The 15,224-nt window shown below is 36.8% G+C and overlaps 1 protein-coding gene and 1 pseudogene across 9 annotated transcripts in view; one reads left to right on the top strand and one right to left on the bottom strand.

Annotated features, from left to right (window-relative positions):
- PDE4D (phosphodiesterase 4D) overlaps nucleotides 1–15,224 on the top strand; it is a 1,918,796-nt gene that overhangs the window by 1,338,974 nt on the left and 564,598 nt on the right. The window lies entirely within an intron of this gene.
- Nucleotides 10,603–10,694, bottom strand: LOC138167597 (U6 spliceosomal RNA; annotated as a pseudogene).

Below are 15,224 nucleotides of genomic sequence, written 5' to 3'. Positions count from 1 at the left end.
CTCTCTCTCTCTCTCTCTCTGTCTCTCTCTGTCTCTCTGTCTCCCCCTCTCCCTCTCTCCTCTCTTTCCCTTTCTTTGTCTAGCTTCTCCTCTTCTCGATAGTAATTTGACTTATTTCTGCTTTTAATTGTTTTTCCTTTGCTCTAGAGTTGTCTAAATGATTTTTGCTTTCTTGTGATGGACATCTTTACCTTAACAGTTTTCCAGAGAACTAACACACTTTCTCTTGTACTCATGTTTTAATTATTCGTTTGTACCTAGTGATGAATTGAAAGGAATTGCATGTTAATCCTTGGTTAAACTTTAACTATCTCCCTAGGGTGTTGTGACAACGACTTCATAAGCACTTGAGATTTATAAACTATCTTGAGGTTTTTTTTTTTTAAGGTAAAGTAATAATCCAATGTGAAAATAGTTGTCTAGCTCAGCTTCTGATATGGTCATTGGAGGGAATACCCACTTCAATGAGCTCACAGAAAAGATCACAGATCTTAGAAGGGTTTCCTAATCTTTCTATATGTCATCTCAGTGCCTTCTAATTTTCCAAATTCATGTCATTCTTCTTCAGGGTTTGAATATGTGTGATGGCATAGACCAACTAAAAGGTCGTCAGAAAAGTATGTTGTAGATTTAGATTTGTAATTAATGCTTCTTCAATTACCTTTATGTCGTGTAATTTTGTTTGTTTCCAAATTTTCTGCATATGTTCCTTCCCTTGGTGTTAATGCTAATTAGGGCCATGCCTACACAAAACCAAATGCTTAATATAAAGGGGAGGGGGGAGGCAATTATTTGAATAATTACATCATGTAGGCTGAGCTTCCTTCATGAAATTTTAAACTGCATTTATTAACTTTTTTTCTGACCCTCATATATTTAGTCCTCCATAGCCTCTTTTACCACACTCTCTATCAATTATTCCTTGCCTCTGTTCGGAACCATTTCCGGTCTTCTTAGGTATTGTCCAGGTTGTCCTTGAGCACCCCCTGCTGTTTGCTGTTATAATTTTTTCTCTAAGTTGCTGCTGACCCAGGTGAGTTCTAAAATGATAGCATGTCAAAGGGAGAGACCTTAGCCAAAAAATGCATTATTTTGCTTACAGATTTATTACAACAAATGAAAAAAAAATACCTAACATTAGGGTATAAGGGCAAACTTTAAATTCTTCAAATAAAAGTCATAGCTTTAGTACTGCTTATTGATTTTATCATAAAAGGGTAGTTGCATTACTTTAATGGAAGAACATTTTAAAATCTTGAAAAATTTATCACAAATTTATGTCTTGTTTTCTCAACAGGGCTATAAGTTTATGGACTGTGGCCTTTCCTCATTTTTATTTATATCCCCCACAGTATCTGTTACAGTGCCTTGTAAGAAGTAGACTGGTACTCTGTCAGTATGTTTCCAAATTTTTTAAAAATTTCAAAAGTATTTGTTTGCTTGTCTTGCTATCATACAACTGTAAATTTAGTCAACTCTACATTGAAGCCCCTCAAACAAAGTCTGGATGATCATTTGTAAGGTTGTTTTATAGAGAAAATTGGTTTTTCTTTTGTTTTTTAGTGTGGGTTGGACCCAATGGCCATTGGTGCCAACTCTACAGTTTTGTGATTCTGTAATTGTGGGGAGCGTACTTGAAGTGACTGAAAACAAATTATTTTGTGCTTATACAAGTCATCTTTTTTATGATGTCAGGTTTTTCCTGAACTGTGGTACAATGGGAGCTGCCTATTCTTTTTTTGTTTGTTTGTATTTGCTTTTTGGAGGACAATTGGGGTTAAGTGACTTGCCCAAGGTCACGTGGCTAGTTTGTGTGTGTGTGTGTGTGTGTGTGTGTGTGAAGTGTCTGAAGCCAGATTTGAACTGAGGTCCTCCTGACTCCAGAGCTGGTGCTCTATTCATTGTGCCTCCTAGCCTCCCCCAAAACTGTCTATTCTTTAATGTTCTTAACTTGAGGTCTGTGAACATTATTTTTAAAAAGTATTTTGGGGGTGGCTAGGTGGCGCAGTGAAGAGAGCACCAGCCCTGGAGTCAGGAGGACCTGAGTTCAAATCCAGCCTCAGACACTTAGCACAAAAACTATCCGTGTGACCTTGGGCAAGTCACTTAACCCCAATTGCCCTCCCAAAAGCAAAAAAACAAAAGTATTTTGATATTTCAGTACAATTGGTGTTCTTTGTATTTGTATACATTTTATTTTAGACATTTAGGAACATTATTCTTGGAGGAGGTTCATATGTTTCACTAGACTGCCAAAGGGGTTTATGGTACAAAAAAAGGTTAAGAACCCTAGCTTCAGTGGGACCTGGCCAGTATTCAGAAGCTGTATAAGGCTCACAAATTACCAAGAAGCAAGAAACTACCTGCTCAGGAAAAAAAAAGTAAAGTTCCACATTGGTTTTCCGACTTTTTAACATTCAGGCACTGAAAAGTCTTTTCCTCCCTTGTCAGTGCTAATTTCCTTGACATTCACTTCAGAAATGGTGCCACATAGCCTTATATTAATTCTCTGTAAGAGATCAATCAAAGGTGGGAGTAATGAAGAGTGATTTCTGGCTCTTCTGAGCACCCTATGCTAATAATGCTATTTGAACATATTCCAGGAAGACTATTGATGCCAGAGCCAATTCAGAATTAGGCAGGTGGATGTTTTCAACCACTGTTAGTAATAAAATCACCATGAAAATCCCCCCAGGTTCTGCCAGCTGTGTTGAACCTACAGTTTCCTTTGGCTACCTCCTGCCTATCATCCTGGTACAGAATTTGTCTATTTCTATTGGTTTGAAGGAATTTTTGGAATGAGGGAGCTGGACAGAGCTAATGGTGATGGAAGTGGGCATCAGGGGAGGAAGACCATATAGGAAGGGGGAAATGCCTAAGCAATTTTATTTTCTTCAATGCTGGGACATGGTAACTACTGATTTCTAAATAATTCAAACCTAATTCTTTGATTGAATTTTGATTGAATCTATTCAGGTGTGTTTTTTGTTTTCACTCTAATATCTTAGAAAACACAGCCTTGATTTTACTTTCAAACTAATTTTAAGTAAATAGACTTGCATAGAGGAGGGAAAATGGACTGGATGTGTGTGTGTATAGTTTTATGTGTGTATATATATATATACACATATATATAAGTGATAACTTGTTCTTATTTAAGTTTTGAAATAATATGTTCTATTATCTATACTGGTCAAAACCAGTTAATCCACCAGTAAAAGGAATTCCAAGGATAGAAATTACCCCCTCTGATGCAAATTGGCATCACATCTATAACTTTCATTCCTTTGGATTCACTGAGAGGTTAATTTAATTCTTCTTTAGTTTAATCTTCACAATTACTTAGCTTAGTAAGTGATAATAGTAGTGGTTAAGATGGTGATGAGTCACCATAATGGCTGTGGAGTCACAGGACCTGGGTTCTAACCACTGACACTTCTTTGTAACCTTGGGTAAGTCACTTAACTTTCCTTGCCCTAAATTTCCTCATCAGTTAAATAATGGAATTGGATTAAATGGCCTTCAACTCTTGAGCTTTGGTTTAATGGTACTTTCCTATTTGATCTTTAAGTATCAAGGTTCTTTGTGGAGAATTATATTAAAAAAGAAACCCTTAATTCTTTATTCCTTAATCCTTTATTATTAACATTATAATTACTGTATTTTGGTAAGAGTAATATTTAGGAAAGAATTCAGATTTGTGTGTGCTACTTTAGTCTTGGTTCTCCTCCTTGAAAAATCAGAATATGAGGAAAAAAACAGTCTGAAAGCCAAGGAAAAACAATATGAGGGTTTCATAAGTTTGAGCTGCAAATTTTCAAGTTTTTGAGTTACATATAATAAAAACAACTCTATGAACACACAATCAGGTACATTCCATTCTAACCAAAATAATTCCTTTATAAAAACCCTATTATCTTAGTACTTAAGCATTTAGCTGTCATTTTTATCTTGTTATTAATGTAAGAAAGGCAGTATTGTGTAGTGGATAGAGAGCCAAGAACATCTGAGCTAAATAAAGTCTTGCCTCTGACGCATCCTCTCTGTGTGACCTTTAGTAAGTGTCTTCATCTTCTCAGTCCTCTGGGAAACTTGTGTTTGTCCTTCGTTTTTGAAGAGGACCATGACATCAGGGAAATGATGATATGACTTGTAGTTGACTTTGATTTGAGTGAGGGAGGGCTGTTCAAGGTCACCGGTCTCACTTTCTTCTCCATAGCCATCAGATCCAGTGACCAGATATTCATCCTGGGATGGCCCAGGATGCAATGGGAGACCCTGATGCTTTTAGGCTAAAGTCTTTTCAGGTTCTCATTTTCAGTGATGGAACCCCTATTCATTGAATATGCCTCTTTAAGAAGTGAGTCCAGGGATGCCACCTTTAATAAAAAATAAAATCAAACTGGGAGGGAATGACCTTCAGGGTTACTAGTCAAAAGAGAAACAGTTAGCATTGACATTAACTCTGAGCCAGGAGAACCTAAAGGAGGGCTCTGTGTAAGTGGAACTTAGCCAGGGACCTATTGTGATACAATCTGAGTTCCAGAGTGAAATGGGTTTAAGGATTAGTGTATGAGAAGAAAGAAGGAAGGAGGGAAGGAAAGAAAGAAAGAAGGAAAGGAAGAGGAAGAGAGAGAGAGAGAGAGAGAGAGAGAGAGAACGAGAACAAACAAGAACTGTGCTGGTAAAAGGGGATGCCTCTTCTAGAAGTTCCCCACACCAATGAAAATCACAGGTCTGATCCCTATCCCTGACCCTTCCCCCATTATTGTAAGAATTGTGTTTGAGGGGGCAGAATCATCCGCTGGGCTCTGGCTTGCACCTTCCCCAATCAATATAAAAGGGGACTCTAAAACAACTTTGGAGCTGCAGAACCCACAAAAATGACACAGAGAAGCTAACCTCCTGCTGAGGACAGCCCAGCAGGCCTACAGGAATCGGCCACACCATTGCTCTGGGAGCTGAGCCCAGCCCCAGGGCGGGTCTAACCAGCCTCCAGCCAGAGGGACTCCAGATCAACAGCAGCTGTGGCCGTTTCCAGAGTTATCAACGCATAGATGCAAAGGACAAAGTGAGAGGTCAGTGCAGTCTGAACTTTGGGACCCAGTAAGTGGGAGTTTGTGGCTTTTCCCCTGGGGTGAGAAGCCTCTGACACTCCAGCACAGCCAGCCAGCGCCACCTGGCAGCTTCAGCTCCTGGCTTGCAGAGTGTAGGGGGACCAAGCACCAGTCTGAGGGGTAATCGCTCTTGCTTTAACCTTCTTGGATCTGGATTGCAGTCTAGGGTGGAGGTCCTGGGGTGTGTCCAGCATGCCAGAACATGTGGAGGCCTCAGAGAGGGCACCCATCTAATACCTCAGGCAGCTGAGAAAACCCCAACACTTGGGACAAAAGTTCCCCTGTCTGGTGGCAGAGTCCTACTGTGGCAAAAAGCCCAGGGGTCAAGTGACTGAGGAGCAACATGACGAGGCAAAGAAAACAAAGCAGACAGAAGATTCCAACATTAGACTCCTATTTTGGGGACAAAAAGGAGCAAAGCATGGAACAGGAAGAAGACAGTGAAGTCAGAACTCCTGCACCAAAAGCTTCAAAGGAAAATACGAGCTGGTTATAGGCCATAGAGGACCTTAAGAAGCAGATAAGAGAAGTGGAGGAAAAATTGGGAAGAGAAACGAGAACAATGCAAGAAAATTATGAAATGAGAGTCAACAGCCTGACTGAGGAAAATAACACCTTAAAAAATAGACCAACTCAAATGGCAAAAGAGGCTCAAAAAGGCAACAAGGGGAAGAATGCCTTAAAAAGCTGAATTTGCCAGATGGAAAAAGAATCTCAAAAGCTCACTGAGGAGAATCATGGCTTCAAAATTAGATTGGAGTAAATGGAAGTTAATGACTTTATGAGGAATCAAGATGCTGTTAAACAGATCCAAATAAATGAAAGAATAGAAGGCTATGTGAAATATCTCATGGGAAAAACCACTGACCTGGAAAATAGATCCAGGAGAGATAATTTAAAAATTATTGGACTACCTGAAAGCCATGATCAAAGTAAGAACCTAGAAATCATCCTCCAGGAAGTTCTCAAAGAAAGCTGCCCTGATCTTTTAGAACCGGAGGGCAAAATAGAGGTTGAAAGAATCCACCGATCACCTGCTGAATAAGGTCTTAAAAAGAAAACTCCTAGGAATATTATAGCCAGGTTCCGGAATCCCCAGATCAAGGAGAGAAGCAGCCAGGAAGAAACAATTTGAATATTGTGGAAACAATCAGGATAAACCAGGATCTGGAAGCTTCTACACTGAGGGATCGAAGGGTTTGGAATATGATATTCTGGAGGGCAAAGGAGCTGGGATTAAAACCAAGAGTCACCTACCCAGCAAAACTGAGTATCATGTTTCAGGGGAAAATATGGTCATTCAATGGAAGAGAGGACTTCAAGCATTCTTGCTGAAAAAACCAGAGTTGAATAGAAAATTTGACATTCAGATACAAGAAGCAAGAGAAGCATGAGAAGGTAAACAGGGAAAAGAAATCATAAGGAACTTATCAAAGTTGAACTATTAACATTCCTACATGGAAAAACAATAATTGTAACTTATGAAACTTTTCTCAGTAGTTGAAGGGAATAGAAATATATATATATATATATATATACATACATATATACACATATATATGTCTATATATGAGGGTATATGGGCATATAAATATATATGTGAATTTGTGTATATATGTTTACATGTATACATAGATAGAGAGCACAGGACCAATTTAATAGGAAGGGATGATACTTAAAAGGTGAAATTAAGAGGTGAGAGAGGAATATAATGAGAGGAGATGGGGAGAGACAGAATGGGGTAAAGTATCTCATATAGAAGAGGCAAGGGGAAATGGTTACAATGGAGGGGAAGAATAAGAAGGCAAAAGGGAATGGGTCAACCTTATTCCCATTGAATTTGGCTTGAGGTATCTCACCCTCCAGGAGAGTCGGGAGGGAAGGGGATGAGAGGGGGAATGATGGAAGGGAAGGCAGGCTGGGGGGAGGGAAGTTGGGAGCACCCACTTTTGAAAAGGGATGGGATCAAAGTAGAGAATAGAACAAATGGGAGGTGGGATAGGTGGGAGGAAAATATAGTCAGTCTTTTACAATATATCTACTATGTTATTGTTTTGCATTAGCCACACACATATACCCTATACTGAACTGCTTATCTTCCCAGTAAGGGTGGGAGACAAGGGAGGAAGGGAATGAATCTGGAATTCAAAGTTTTAAAATCAAATATATAAATATATGCATATATATATATACTATTATTAATACTATTTTACATGTAATTGGGAAATAAGATATACAGGCGCTGGGGCATAGACATCCACTGGAAAAGTCAAAAGGGTATGGGAGAAAATATGGTAGAAAGCAGATTGGAGGAGGAGATATCCTGTGGGACAGCTATTTTGGGGTGGTGAGTAGGGGAAAAACAGGGAGAAAATTTGTAACTCAAAATCTGGCGGAAATGAATGATGTAAATCAGAAGTTAATAAAGCATTTGGAAAAAAAAGAAATGAAGGTGACATAAAAAAATAAAGAATTGTGTTTAACTGTAGCACCTCATAACTGTGACCATAATGATCCCATGAGATGTGGTAGTATGCTCCTGAGTACAAAATGAGAAGAAAAAAACATTGCCATGTACACAGCAAAACAAAAGAGAGGACTCAATATAAAACAGTAAATTTCCATTTCAAGAAAATCTCTATAATAAATACTACACATTGTATTCAAAGCTGTCCAGCTTTGCTGCCTTATAAGTTTTCTCTTGTTCTCTGATGCTCTTTTGTGCACTTTTTTCTTTATTTTTCTCCTTTTCCTTGCCCCACCACATCCTAAAGAAAACTACAAATAAGCACAGATACTCACATGCATGCATGTGTGCACACACACATATACACATATACATAGATATCTATAAACATACATATATGTAAGACTATGTAGTACAATTATTTTCTTCTATCATCTGTTTCTCTAATAGTAAATAGCATCTTCCTTCATAAGTTCAAGTCTTCCCATTTTTTTCTCAATCAACCAACTCATCATTTCCTATACCTACATGTACACATAGCAGTATTCCCACCAAATCACATCCTATCTGAGAGATTGTCTACAGAAGTTCCCCCCCCCAATTTCCTGCATTCCTTCTATTCTTGGTTGAATAGATTTTATTTATACAAGAAAATTTTAATTTAAAGTAATCAGAATTATTCATTTTACACTTCAGCAATGCTCTCACCTCATAATATAGTTTAAGGTCTGATACTACTGAATCTACTTCCTTTATATCTTTTACCCCTGGTTTCTTTGAAGTTCCTGACATTTTGTTTATCCAAATGAACTTTGTTATTATTTTTTATCTCAGAAAGATATTTTTAGTGATTTAATTGGAATGGCATTAAATAAATGGGTTAGGCAAAATTGTATTTTATATATTGACTTTACCTACCCATGAACAATAAATATTACTTCAGTTATTTAGATCTGACTTTATTTGTATAAGAAGTATTTTATGTTTATGTTCATATAGTTCCAGTGTCTGTTTTGGCAGACATACTCTCAGGTATTTTATATGGTCAAGTTATTTCAAATAATCTAAAACAATATTGAATAATATTGCTGACACATAGTTTTCCTTTTTTTTCCCTTTCAATTAAATCTCTTTTAGCTTCAGCTTTGTCTGAGACCATGATTTCTACCTTTTTAAAAATATAATAAATTCTCTTTTATCTTTGTCTTTATCTCTCATTTTTATGGTGTTTTCTGAAAGCAACATACTGTTAGATTGAAATTTTTAATCTGCTTTCCATTTCCATTTTATGGATAAATTCATCCCATTCACATTCTAAGCTATAATTACTTGTGTATTTTCCTCCTTTCTATTTTTCCTCACTATGCTTCTCACCCTATTTATCTTATCCCTCCTCACTCCTCTACTTTACTTGACCTGATACTTTGCCCTTCTATTCCTTAACCTACCCATTCCTCTAAGAATCCTTCCCTTATCATCTCTCCCCCCCCTCAATTCCCCCCACACACATCCTATCCCCTTACCCTTATTTCTTTTGGAATTTAGAGGACTTTTATACTATCTAGATATGTATGTTATTTCTTCTTTAGCCCATTCCCAAGGAGAGTAAGGTTCTAGAACTATCTACCCTCCCCCTACTAGATTCTTCTGTATAAGCTTTTTTTTTCTTTTTTATGCCTCATTTGTATGAGATAATTACTCCTTTTTTATTTCTCCCTACACAGTGTTGTTTTTTTGTTTGTTTTTGTTTTTGCCTTTTGGAGGGCAATTGGGGTTGAGTAATTTGCCCAAGGTTACACGGCTAGTTTTTTTGTGTGGGTGTTAAGTGTCTGAGGCCATAACTGAACTCGGGTCCTCCTGACTCCGGGGCCAGTGCTTTGCTGACTGCACCACCTAGCTGCCCCCCTACACAGTTTTAATCACCCCTATCATACTCTGCTCAGCCCAAGCCTTTCTTTCAAACTACCCAAATAATGATGACAGTCATAAAAGTACTGATAATATTTTCACATATAAGAAGTAAACAGTTTGACTTTATTGAGTTCCTTATAATTGGTCTTTGATGTTTACCTTATGTTTTCCTGGATGTTATATGTCAAATTTTCCCTTAAGTTTTGCTGTTTTGTCACAAATATCTGAAAGTCTTTCAGTTCATTAGATGTCCTTTTTCTTTTTCCATTCAGGATTATAATTAACTTTACTGGGTAAGTTACCTTTGTCATAACTCCAATTCTTTAGCTCTATGAAATATAGATTAAAATACTATGGTAGTTACTAAATCTTGGGTATTCCTTTTTGTAGCTCCATGATATTTAAATTGTTTTTTTTCCTTGTTGCTTCCAATATTTTCTCCTTAACCTGGGAGCTTTGAAACTTGAATGTGATATTGCTCTAAGTTTTCCCCCTAGGATCCCTTTCAGGTAGCAGTTGGTAGATTTTTCTATTTCTGATTTACTTTCTTGTTCTAGAAATTCAGGGCAATTTTCCTTGATAATTTCTTGTAATATTGTATAAGGATTCTTTTTTAAAATAATACTTTTCAGGTAGTCTGGCTATTCTTATGTTATTTCTCCTCAATCTGTTCTCCAGATCAGTTTTTTTTTTCTAATGAGATGTTTCAGTTCTCTTCGATTTTTTTATTCTTTTGATTTTGTTTGAATATTTCTTGGTGTCTTAGAATATCATTAGCTTCCCCTTGCCCAATTTTAGATTTCAAGGGATTATTTTTTTTGCTGAAGTTTTTGATTCTCTTTTAAGTTGATTGACTTTCTTTTCATTATTTTCTTTATTTTCTTGAATTGCTTTAATTTTTTTTTCTAATTTTTCTTCAAGTTCTCTTATTTGATTTTTAAATTCTTTTGTAAGTTCTTTCAAGAACTCATTTTTCATGCTTGGGACCTTTTCATGTTTCTCATTGAAAAAGGAGTGGTTTTTTTAAGCTCTATTGTCTTCTTCTGAATATGAACCCAAATCTTCTCTATCCCCATAGTAGCTATCTATGGCTGAGTTCTTTCTCCTAAAAATATGGAATGCTTCACATCCTTGCATAGGGGCCATTGCTAATCTTCTCTGTACCCATTCCAACTTTAGCATATGTGCTACTGAAGCAAGCAACAGACATTCTTAAGCTTTTTTGTTGTTGTTCCATGAACTCTTTGGGAATCTGGTAAAGTCTACAGATAGACCCCTTCTCAGAATAAAAGTTTTAAATGCATAAAATAAAGTACACAAGATTATAAAGGAAACCAATTCTGTTGAAATATTGCTACCAGGATGTTTTCTTTGAAGTTCATGGGCTCTGCGTTAAGAACGCCTCTGCTAGCTTAAAATTGATCTCTGTGCCTCAGTTTCTACAGCAGAGAATAATACTTGTAGTATTCTTTGGAGGATATCATAAAGAGAGAGACAATGTAGAGAAGTGCCTTTGTGAGATAAAAGGAGTGGAGTACAAAATATAATTAGTGCTTTCTATCCCACTAACTGAATTCAACCTATTATCCCAATCTGTATTCAACTGACATCCAAATTGAACAAAATACTCCTTAATCTTTTTTTGTGCTTGTTTTCCATGTTAATTGAATGGCACTGTTTTGTGTAAATTCTTATTGCTGTTTATATCTTAGTATATGGGCAATGTTGCCTGAAATAGAACTGACTGCCACAAGTTTCTTTAAATTATGTAGAAATATATTCTTCCTGGTTGTGGTAAGTGGACTCACTGACCAGGTGTATTTCAGTGAAAATTGTTTTATTAACAGGTAAGGAAAGCTGATCTGTGGATTTTCATTTTAAAGTGCTGTGACTTTTTTTAGTCAAAGAAAAGTTATTATGGTGGCATTATTTTAATTCCATTCCTCTTATTTTCCACATGAATTTGGTTTGCCCATTAGTTTGATGACTTCAGTAACCAGATATTTTTTTTTCAATCTAGAATCTGAAATTTTTTTCTTTTTTTTTTTTTTAAAGCAATTGGGGTTAAGTAACTTGCTCAAGGTTACACGGCCAGTTATTTCTGGGTGTGGTGCTGAGTATCTGAGCCCATATTTGATCCAGGTCATCCCGACACTGGAGCCAGTGCTCTTACTCGCTGAGCCACCTGGCCGCCCCTCTGAATTTTTTTCAGTACAGGCACATCAAGTAAGAAGGAAATATATTTGATTATAAATATTTTCTTTCTTCTATCTGTTATGTTATGCACTTTATATACAAATAATTATGAGCAGATATTGTAATTTTACTCTGAAATAAACATTTTCATCCTACTATTTCTATTTTCTTTGTTTTGTGGTCAAACAAACAAACAAAAAACAAATCCACTGTACCTATAGTCACACTTTAGCCCTTCAAAGTATTTTCAAATTGTGGTTCTCTTAGTGTTAAAGGTTGTTTGATTTGTAGGACATTGGATATTCTCTGCTTTTCCTGTCAGGGATTTCAAAGATCTGAATTGTGATTGTTACTATTTGAAAAAGTTGCTGTAAAATATTGGCAGTGATATATGATTCTTATTGTTAATTAGAGGTGCTCACATAGAAAGGGATGTTAGGCAGCCTGATAAGTACCAATCAAAGAAAACTGGGTAAAAGAAAAAAAGAAAAACTCTAAATATCTCATTTGATCTTTCTTTTTGTGTGTGTGTTTTTGTTACAGTCATTATAGAATAGGGGTTGGACCTGTGATTTCATTGATATAGCAAACTGTTTGAGGAAATTCCTTCAACCAATGCAGGTTAACACTTTTTCTTTAATATGTATTCTTACAAATTTGACTAGAACACAAAGCAGTTAAGTGATTTACCCTTTTATCACACAGATTGTATGGGTCAGGGAGAATGAGTTGGACTCAGGTCTTCTGGCTCCAAGTCAATTTAGATTTTTTTTAAAGGAGCTTTTCAAGTCTTGTGTCTAGCTTGGCATGTCTAATTTGTGTGTTTACTTAGGACACCAACTTTACCCTAGCAGATGGTCAAAGTCTGAAAATGTAACCTAATTCTAGCTAATAGTTAATGTTGAGATAAATAATTCATTATCACATTAGCATGGCAGTCCCTCCAAAGTTTACCAGCTGTTCAGCCTCTGAAAAACTACTTTAGTACATGCCTGACACACAATTATATTTGCAGCTCTAGTTCAAGGGCTTATGACAACTGAGATTTTTTCCCTACTGCTGTTGTTCTCATTGCTCATCAGGTAGCAACACTTACATCATTATAGTATCTCACTGTGTCCCATTACATTTACAGCTTCACACTGCAGACAGAGTCCCCCATTATGGAAACATTTCCCTCATCACAACTGGGTCTATAAGTGTCAGGGCTTAGTTTATTTCCACCCTGCCTGCCATATGCTTATGCTCAACCATTTAATTTTTGACAACATTGTTTGTTAAGATCATAAAGATAGTGATTGGATATAAAGATATTCTTTATTTTTTTTTTCAGTTCAAAAACAATTTATTAAATACCTACTATGTGTTAGATGTTAGAGATACAAAAACAAAAGAAAACAAAAAAACAAAACATCAAATCTAGGTTCTCTCTTATGGAATGGAAGGGAGCAGGAAATAGTAAGGTGGGTGGTTTTGTTGGATGCCTCAGAGACTTCTTCTCTGGGATATAGAAAGATAGTGATAGGATTGAATGTGATTGGGTCACTGCTTAAAGGACAAGAAGAAGAACAGGTTTTTACTTGTCTTCATGATGCTCTAGTATAATGAGAGTCAGTATCTCCTTCTTGGGTAATATGTTCTTATGAAATAGCTTAAACATTACACTAGTGTAATTTCAAAAAATAAACACGAGGTTCTGTCTACCCTCCCACTCTACTGGATCCTAAAATACCCTGCTATATTAATCTGTAGCTGTCCCTTGTGTCTCAGCCCTTAGTAATTTGCCCACTCATTAAAGATGCTTATAAAACATTCCAATTATACATTTAAATCACTAGAGCATCTACCATTTGGTCCCTTGCATGTGGATTTGCTCTTTTGTTAGAGAAATAAATCATTTGCTCTCTATTTATAGCTTTAAGAGACTGGTTAATTGATATTTGTTTTAGTTGTGGAATAAGGAATGGTAAAAAGAAGAATGAGTTCTTAATACTTTCCAGTATTATTTTAATTTTCCAAATGTTGCACGGAATTCTACCTACTTTCAGAAAAGGATTCTTATTCTTTTCAAGTGTCCTGTTCTTCTTCAAGTAAATTTTAACAGAACCCTTTTATCATATTTGAGGTAGGTGGGTAAAATATATCTATACCTATATCTGCAGATAGATAGATAGATAGATGGCTAGATGGATGTGTATGTAAACACACACACATACCTGAATACAACATTTTTAACAGAAAAAAAATGCTTTAGGAGTAAGTGGCTGAATGGTTAGGACAGCTTATGGTATACCGTACATTATCATTTTCAGAGCCATCAATTCCCTTTACAAAAAGTTGCCTTGGGAAATTTTGAAGGATGCTTGCATCTCCATTGTCATACCTGGCAGTAAGCTCTAGGCAATAAGGTAGTTAAGCTAACACCAAAGGGGAAAATCACATCCTTTTCACTGATTCCATCTGTGTGGATTTACAGTTTTTAGGGAGTGTGGGTAGCTGGTGTGTGGGTCCCTACATATGCTAAAACTGAAACCACTGAGGTGTACAGAATGATGGGAATGGGCATAGAGGGGAAGGTCACTTGGGGCCAGCTTTTTTGAGTAGCTAGGAGAGTTAAGGATATTTATCAATAGATTATTGCTGTAGGAGAGTGTAATTAGAGTGGGTTAGAGGATGTAGTTAGAATTACTTGAAGCAGGAAATAGGGCAAGTAAGATATAGAGGAATTTTTGGGACTTCTCATCTCCACCTACTGCCAGGCAACTCCAGGCAATTTCAAATGCCAGTACCACGGTGTGGGGATAGCCCATTTCTAGAATATACTAGGCAGCCATGATATACAGACATGTATAATACTCAAAATACCATAGTCATCCAATCAATCAACAAACATTTATTAAGCACCAATTATGTGCCAGTTACTATATTAGGTACTGGGGATTCAAAGACAGAAGTTAAATAGTCCTCACCTTGAAAGAGTTTACATTCTGATAGGGGACTACAGGTCACACATATATAGGTATGCATGAATGTACATAGATATGTACATATAGATATGTATAAATCAGAAACAAAATAGATTCAAAGTAACCTTAGCAGAAGCAGCACTAGCAGCTAGTTGGGAGGAGAAGACCAAGGAGTGAATGGAAAAATCCATGTTGAAGGTTTTATTTGAACTGAGTTTTGAAAAAAAAAAAAACAGATTCCAAGAAGCCTAAGTGGGGTGAGAGAACATTCCTCACATGGGGCAGCAGCCAGAGCAAAGGCACACAGTCAGGAGATGGAACCTTACAGGGGAGGAACAGCCAGAAGTCCAATGTAGCTGGGGATGATGTGTATGAGGTTGGAAAAGGAGGTTGAAACCAGATGGTGAAGAGCTTTGAAGGACAAACGGGATTTTATATTTGATTCTGGAGGTAATAGAGAAACACTGGAGTTTATTGAGTAGGGGAATGAAGGAAAGGAAAATCACTTGCTGGACGATGAATTGGAGTGGCAGGAGGCTCGAGACAAGGAGACGGATTTGGAGACTA

Source organism: Petaurus breviceps, unplaced genomic scaffold (assembly GCF_028583685.1).
Source record: "Petaurus breviceps papuanus isolate PSGF00001 unplaced genomic scaffold, PetGlider_PUasm1.0 229, whole genome shotgun sequence".
NCBI lineage: Eukaryota > Metazoa > Chordata > Mammalia > Diprotodontia > Petauridae > Petaurus > Petaurus breviceps.
Note: the sequence above shows the minus strand (reverse complement) of the source record. Positions and strands in the feature narration are given on the sequence as shown.